The sequence below is a fragment of the Gallinula chloropus genome (assembly GCF_964237585.1).
Source record: "Gallinula chloropus genome assembly, contig: HAP1_SCAFFOLD_167, whole genome shotgun sequence".
Taxonomy (NCBI): Eukaryota; Metazoa; Chordata; class Aves; order Gruiformes; family Rallidae; genus Gallinula; species Gallinula chloropus.
The window spans coordinates 241,120-247,880 of NW_028168384.1; the positions used below are offsets into that span (position 1 = coordinate 241,120).

The 6,761-nt window shown below is 51.1% G+C and overlaps 1 long non-coding RNA gene across 1 annotated transcript; it reads right to left on the reverse strand.

The window, feature by feature from the left end:
• Positions 1 to 2,185: 2,185 nt before the first annotated feature.
• LOC311204550 lies at positions 2,186 to 3,287 on the reverse strand. The gene is made up of 3 exons (XR_014618072.1): positions 3,193 to 3,287; positions 2,948 to 3,015; positions 2,186 to 2,230 (listed from the first exon to the last, which is right to left on the reverse strand). It is a non-coding gene; the product is annotated as an uncharacterized lncRNA (long non-coding RNA).
• Positions 3,288 to 6,761: the final 3,474 nt, after the last annotated feature.

Genomic DNA, 6,761 nt, shown 5'->3' on the forward strand with positions numbered 1-6,761 from the left:
GGAAAGGGCCACAGTCAGGATTTGAGCAACAACCCTTTCAAAGAGGCATAAAATAGGATGAGCCAGCACTGGAGCGTCTGCTGCGGTGGGGTCGTGACCATGGAGTTTCACTCCAACTGCACTTAGTGCTCAGTGTAAACACCTGGCAAGGGGTGGGGGATAAATTATGGGATGCAGTCTCTAGGGGAGACAAGAAGGGCAAGAGAGTTGCTGCTGCTGGGAAACTTGGGATGTCCACTCTGGAAAGCATAAAAGCGGAGCAGACAGATGCCACGGGGGCTGCTAAAGCTCTGGCGGCAATGGCATGGCCTGCTGGGAAAGGGTTTGAGCCCCCAGTCCCAGGACCGACCGCCCACCCACCCGAAGGCTACGGATACAGAGAAACACAGACTAAAGCACCGGTCAGTGTTGTCCCCACGGCACCTCCTGAGCTCATGGACACTGACAAGGAGCCTGTGCACACGGACAAAAGCCCTACAGAGACGGTCCAGAAGCCGCCTGGCCAGAATCTGCCTTGTCAGCCATCGGATCAGGGACCCACTTGGTCTCTACACCCACCGCTCCCATCCACACCTCCCACCCAACCCACCCAGAAATCACTGTCTCCTGATGAATCGGTTTGCAGCATTTGCTCGTATGTGCCACAGGCTCAGGGATGCGTTTATCCACTGAGAGCAAGGCTGGGCACAGAGCAAAAGGAGTTTTGATGGTGACCATTGAAAGTGGGCAGCTTACTTGAAAATTAACCTGGAAAATACAACCCCCCGTTTGGGTCGAGCGATGGCCGCTTACTAAAGAAAAACTTGCCCACTTCCAAGATTGAATAGAGGAGCAACTGACCAAGGGACACATCCAGCCCTCCACAAGTCCGTGGAACTCGCCTATTTTTTATTGGGTCTAACCCCCAGCCAAAGCAGTTTCCCTTGGACAGGTCACACAGGTCGGCGTACAGATGGGGCTGGAATAGCTCCAGAGAAGGAGACTCCAAACTCCCCTGGGCAGCCTGTCCCAGGGCTCCCTCACTCTCACTGAGAAAGTTCTTCCACATGTTGGTGTGGAAATTCCTACGCTCCTACAAGATGCCATTGCCCCTTGTCCTGTCTCCACAGACAAGTGAACCTGGTAGTGGCATTTCTTTACTTGGTGGTTCCCTGAGCAGTGAACCCCCTCATCTACAGCGTGAGGATCCAGGAGCTCAAGGATGCTGTGTGGAAACTGATGACTGGATGTTTCTAAGCAGCAACAAACTGCTGGTCTTCTGTGCATCGCTGGCCACGAAACTCACGTTAGCACCAGGCTGTATTTAGTAGGTTTTTGAGTAGTTGGTTTGGGTTTTTTTACTCCTAGTGTGTCTAAGCCACAATAACATGGTGCACGTTCATCCTCCCATGAAGTATCTCCCGGTCTTGTGTGACCCAGACACCGCGTAAGGACGAGCTGTGCTCCCTACGAAATGTGTTTGAACAGACCAGAAAAACTCCACACACTGGTAAGAGAATGTTTTCTTTTAAGAACTTGCCAAACCAAATTGTAACAGTGCAAAATAAGATTTCTCTGCAGAAATAAGCGTCAGAGCATCTGGGGCATCTCTAGTGGTCAAGCCGCTGAGCCAGCCCTCTTTCCACTACAGCTCTGTTCACTGACAGCATCTAAAGGGGGGGAAAAGAAGTAGAAAGGTGAACAAGCCACTGGAAAGAACCATCAGCCAGTTGCTGATCAACACTCTGCATCATCATCATCGTCAACTCTAAGAGTGTTGACAAAACAGGCATGTGGCCAGACACACCTCATCTCCCATCGAGTTCAGAGCTCTACCAGTGGCAGACCTGTGGCACTGTCATAATTTGTGACCTGGAAAAGACAGACCGACATCAGTGTGCAGACAGACACCAGTCCTGGTCGCGAGCGTGAGCGATTCTCAGCAGTGCCCTGCCCTGAGCCACAGAGTTGGCACGGCCAGCGTCAGCCACTGCGCTGCCGATGCTGCACCAGGAAGGTCTCAGCACCAAGGTTTCTCCACCAGAGCCCTGCCCAGCAGCCAGGCGTCCAAGCTGGGCCTTTGTTCTGGCCTGGAGCACACACAGGATGCTGGAGGAGAGGGGCCAACAGCAGGACTCAAAGCAGCAGCAAGGCTTTCCCAGACAGCTCCCACTGACCTGTGCCACCAGCACTGCGCCTCTGGTCATCTCCACAACGGCTGCGTCCGCTTGGGATGAGAAGTGATCCTCGTCTGTGGAGAGAGCAGAGCGGGAGACAGCAGATGAGATGGGGCCAGGCTTCACAGGCCAGGAGGGACTATGCAACCAGCCCTGCCTGACCTCTGACAGCAGCCCGAACAGAGAACCCTCCCCTGCCACCGCTGGAGGCATTTGCTGGACCCAGCCTATCCAGCTGGAGGTCACACAAGTATTATCCCTGCTGTGCTGCCGAAGGGAAAGGACCGAGCGCTTTCTAAAGCCACCTGCATGTGAACGCCAGCAGCTGATGAATTGGGAGGCTTGAAAGGCAGAAGAGCAGACTTTTCATCTGCCATTGCTGTTTTGACTCTGACTAGTAGGAAAATCTCAGGCGTTTGTCTAGCAAATTAAAAGCTAAGTTTGCCTTGGTAACTCCTTCGGGACAGTAGGTGGCAGAGTAGCTCCAGCTACTTCACCTATACCCTGAAGGTCCTGCCAACCTGCTCTTCAGTAAAGTCATTCCTTCTCTCCTCCCTCCACACAGGAGAAAGCCTGGCCCTTCCCCATCTCTCCCCTGGAGCCTGACAGGTTGTGCCACACTCACACATTTAGAAGAAAATACGTTTTCTCCAGCCGTCTCTCCAGTCCCTTCAGAGGCTGCGCTCGCAAGGGGAGGGAGAAGGCTGAGACAGAATCATGGCTGGTACACAGCTGGCACCCAGGGAAACCTGCCAGAGCACCACCAGGGTACGTCTCGAGAGCTCCATTACCTGCCAGCGGGACCACGTTGTCCAGCAAAACTTCTGCTGCTTGGAAAGGCAGCGATAAGAAGTCAGACCTGAAGGAAAAGGGAACAAACCCAAAGAAGATGGATTTAAGTTTCTCCTGTGTCCTTGAAGGTTACGGCAATTAATCAACTGCTTTAGCAGGAATTCAGTTTAAAAGTAAAGACCCTCCAAAGACCCCAGACCACGCTCCCAGCAATCCAAGCAGCAGCAGCAGAGGAGCTACAGACCTGATCTTCCTGAGCTGGTCGATCTTCACTCTGTTGTAGCCTCCATAGTCCACGTAGCGGAGCTCCACTTCACCGGTCTCTTCAAAGTACCTATTGACTTGAGCCCGTAACCACGCCCCATCCAGAGCCGGAGCCGCGCAGATCCTGCCAACTGCAAAGCAGAAGAGCTCAGGGTGAGTGGATGCCCAGAAACGAGCCCTTCGGGCGGATCAGCCGCGCTGCGCAGCGACCTCCTGAGAACCAACAGCATTCCTTCTGCTGCTCCCATCTCCCTTCCACACCCCTGCCCCTCCATCAGACCCGCCTGCAGCTGCGACACAGCAGAGCTGCCTTGGACTCTCAAGTCTGTCTGCCACCACCGTGCTCAGGGGCATTGGGCTTTTGCATGACCCTACAAGTTTCTCAAGCAAACAGCTTGTGAGCAGTTGAGTTACTTGCCTTCTACTGGAGTTGGCAGGGTGGGAATATCCAGTTGGGAATAGCAGGCATTCATCTGCTGGCCAAGTCTATGCTGGACACAGAAAGTAGGGTGTGTATGCTGCTGTAAAAACATGTGGCCAGCATTGACTTGGAGTTCAGCACGTGGGGGGCCATGCAACTCTTCACACAGAACTGACAGGGTTCAAGGGCACTTGATCTGCAACCCACTGACTCAACCACAGCTCCTCAGAGCACGTCTCTGCCTCGCCCAGCAGCACCTCAGAAACCTGCTGCCATCCATCCATTCAGCAGCAGCCCATAAAGAGAGAAGGACCCCGTGCTTACTGGAGGCTGCCTCAACGGGAGCAGAAACCATTCATGTGAGCAGGTCTCAAAGCAGCGGGGTGTTCAGCACCCAGACACGGCCCATTTCACTGGGCAGCTCAAGCACACCCTCAGCTTTAGACAGTAAACTCCATGCTGAAAGGGGACCAGCCCATTCACCCCTTTGCAGCAGACCCTGAAATTCACCCAGAGCCAACAGCGATGGGAATTCTGAGAGCAAATGCATACCCACCTGTACAAGGGCCAAATATTCCTCTGCTGAGAGGAATAGATTTAGAGGGAGAGGATAGATTTAGACATGTTCTGAAGCAGAAGGGGTACAGCACATAAAACACTTGGTCCCCATGTATTTGTAGGAGGATTTGGAAATCCCTTACCTCCTGAGTGACCTTCGCCCATTCCTGCTGCCCTGCTACCATCACGATGCATGGCCAGAGCATCCTCTTTATGCACCCCTTTACTGTGGGGCACGATGCTGCCTTCAGGTAGAGCCAGAGTGGGAGGCTTTTCTCTTGGTGCTGAGCTCTGCTCAGCAGGCACATCTTGGCTTGCAGATACCCTCTGTGAATCCAACTGCTGGCCTGATGCACCAGACCACGTTGTCTTCTGCGGCGGGGCCTTCGCACTCGTCCCACCTTCAGATGCACGTGCACAGCCAGAGGACGCAACGCTCGCCATCTCCAGAGGCAGGGAGGCTGAGGCTTCATCCCCTGGGCACTGCTCTTCCTTGGAGGCTGCCTCTCTCGCCCCAACACTCGCTGCTGGTGTTTCCTGCTGCTCTTCAGCGGCTCTTTCTTCTTGATTAAAGGTGGCAGACTTTCTCCTTTGGCAGTACAGCCACCAGCAGCCAACAAGTGCCAGCACTCCAGGTATGGCACACAGGAGGACTCTGTGGAAGCGTCCAGCCATTTTACACAGCCTCAGGGATTACAGCTGGGAAGAGAAACAAGAAAGCACCTTACAATCGTCAGTGGGAAAGTAACACAAAGCCTGAAGCTTCATAAATGCCTGAAGGTGTTTCTATGAGCACCAACAGGGTCGTTTCCCAGTCCTGGAATTCCAGTCCTGAAATTCAGTCCCTGAATTCCAGTCCTGAAATTCAGTCCCTGAATTCCAGTCCTGAAATTCAGTCCCTGAATTCCAGTCCTGAAATTCTGTCCCTGAATTCCAGTCCTGAAATTCACGTCCCTACCAGAGAGCACACAACAAGTTCCTCACCCAAGACCATATATCAGGACATTTCGCACCAACAGACTTCTGGATTTCACCTGACTTCACCTTTATACTTCAAACAATTTCACCAGGCAGAATCAAGGAAGACCAGAAAGCCCTGGGGGTGCCAGTTGAAAACACTGGTGCCCAAGTTGGCTTTTCCTCCTTTTTCTGAACGGGCTGGGAAATCTCACACCTCTCAACTCCTGGCTACATGGCTGGTACTAAGGCCAGGGGGTTGGCTTGGACAACAAGGGGATGTTCTTTGGTGACTCCAACCTCTTGGAGAGGGACAGGATCCACCTGTCTAGAAGGGGCCCTCAGGAATCCCAGACCCAGGAGGTAGGATAAAGTCTGGAGAAAGGGCAGACGGAGTAAATACCGGCTTTACCATCTCTACTGTCACCCGGCTGAGCCATCAAAGAGAAGATTTAAGAAATGAAGAAAAGAAGAAAAGGAAATTCCTCCCAGGCTGCCCAGGGAGGCTGGGGAGTCTCCTTCTCTGGAGGGACTCAAAACCTACCTGGACCCTGTCATGTGTGACCTGCTCAAGGTGATCTCCCCAGACACGACAGGAGGTGATCTCCCTTGACAAGGCTGGAGGTGCTTCCCCTCTGGGAAGTGACCTCCCAGGTGATGCCCCTCTGACAGAGATGTCACTGGTTGGTCACCAGAGGTCCCTGGCAACTGTTGCAATTCTAGACCTCTAGTGGGTTGGCTTGAGACAGGGGGGCAGCAGGCAGAAAACCAGGATGCACATCTTGCAGATGGGGACAAAGCCAGGAGATTCAAGATCCTGTCAAACTAGAGTTTTTTTAGTCCATCTGCAGCAGATACAGGACTGGGTTTTTTTTTTAATTACTATTTTTTAAGAGAATAGGCATAGCACTAACGTCATAGTAATAAAAGAAGTGAGAATGAATAAAACCTGAAGTATCTCTGTTTATCACACTCACAGGCCCCGTTACAAACCTGTAACTTGGCAAGTAAAAGCAGGTGAACAAGTTTGGTTAAGAAAATAAATACAAATCTAATATCAATAGCAGTTCAATCTAAAATATAAATTATAATTTTGTTAAAGACGTTGCAATTCAACTTCTTAAAGAAGTTGCACATGACAATTTGACATTCAATGAAGCCACAATTTGAGTATGTGAAAGTATTGAGTATGATTATCAAAACTTTCAAAGGGGGAAATGTGACAGTCACCCTAATAAAACAGCTTCACTTCTACGTTATTTTGGTTCTAGTGTAGGATTCGATTTTGATTTTAAAGGAGTTAGAGCAGCTGTGAGAATATAAGGGGGAAAAACAGAAAGAACCCCCAAAAAACCCACTCCAACATGATTGATGAAATATTGTTTATAGGGTCAACGCCGCTCCGGTCCCAAACAGCTTCACACCAGCACGGCTTTTTTTTTTATAGAATTTAAATATTTAATGCAATAAAATAAATAAATATTTCTCTTTGCACATTTAACAGACCAAAACAGAACAACAAACCCAACCCCACATTGCAGGGACTTGGTCAAACTTCAGAAGAGAAACTAAAATGAGGGTCAGTCCAAGGGGATCACAGTGTGACTGCAGTG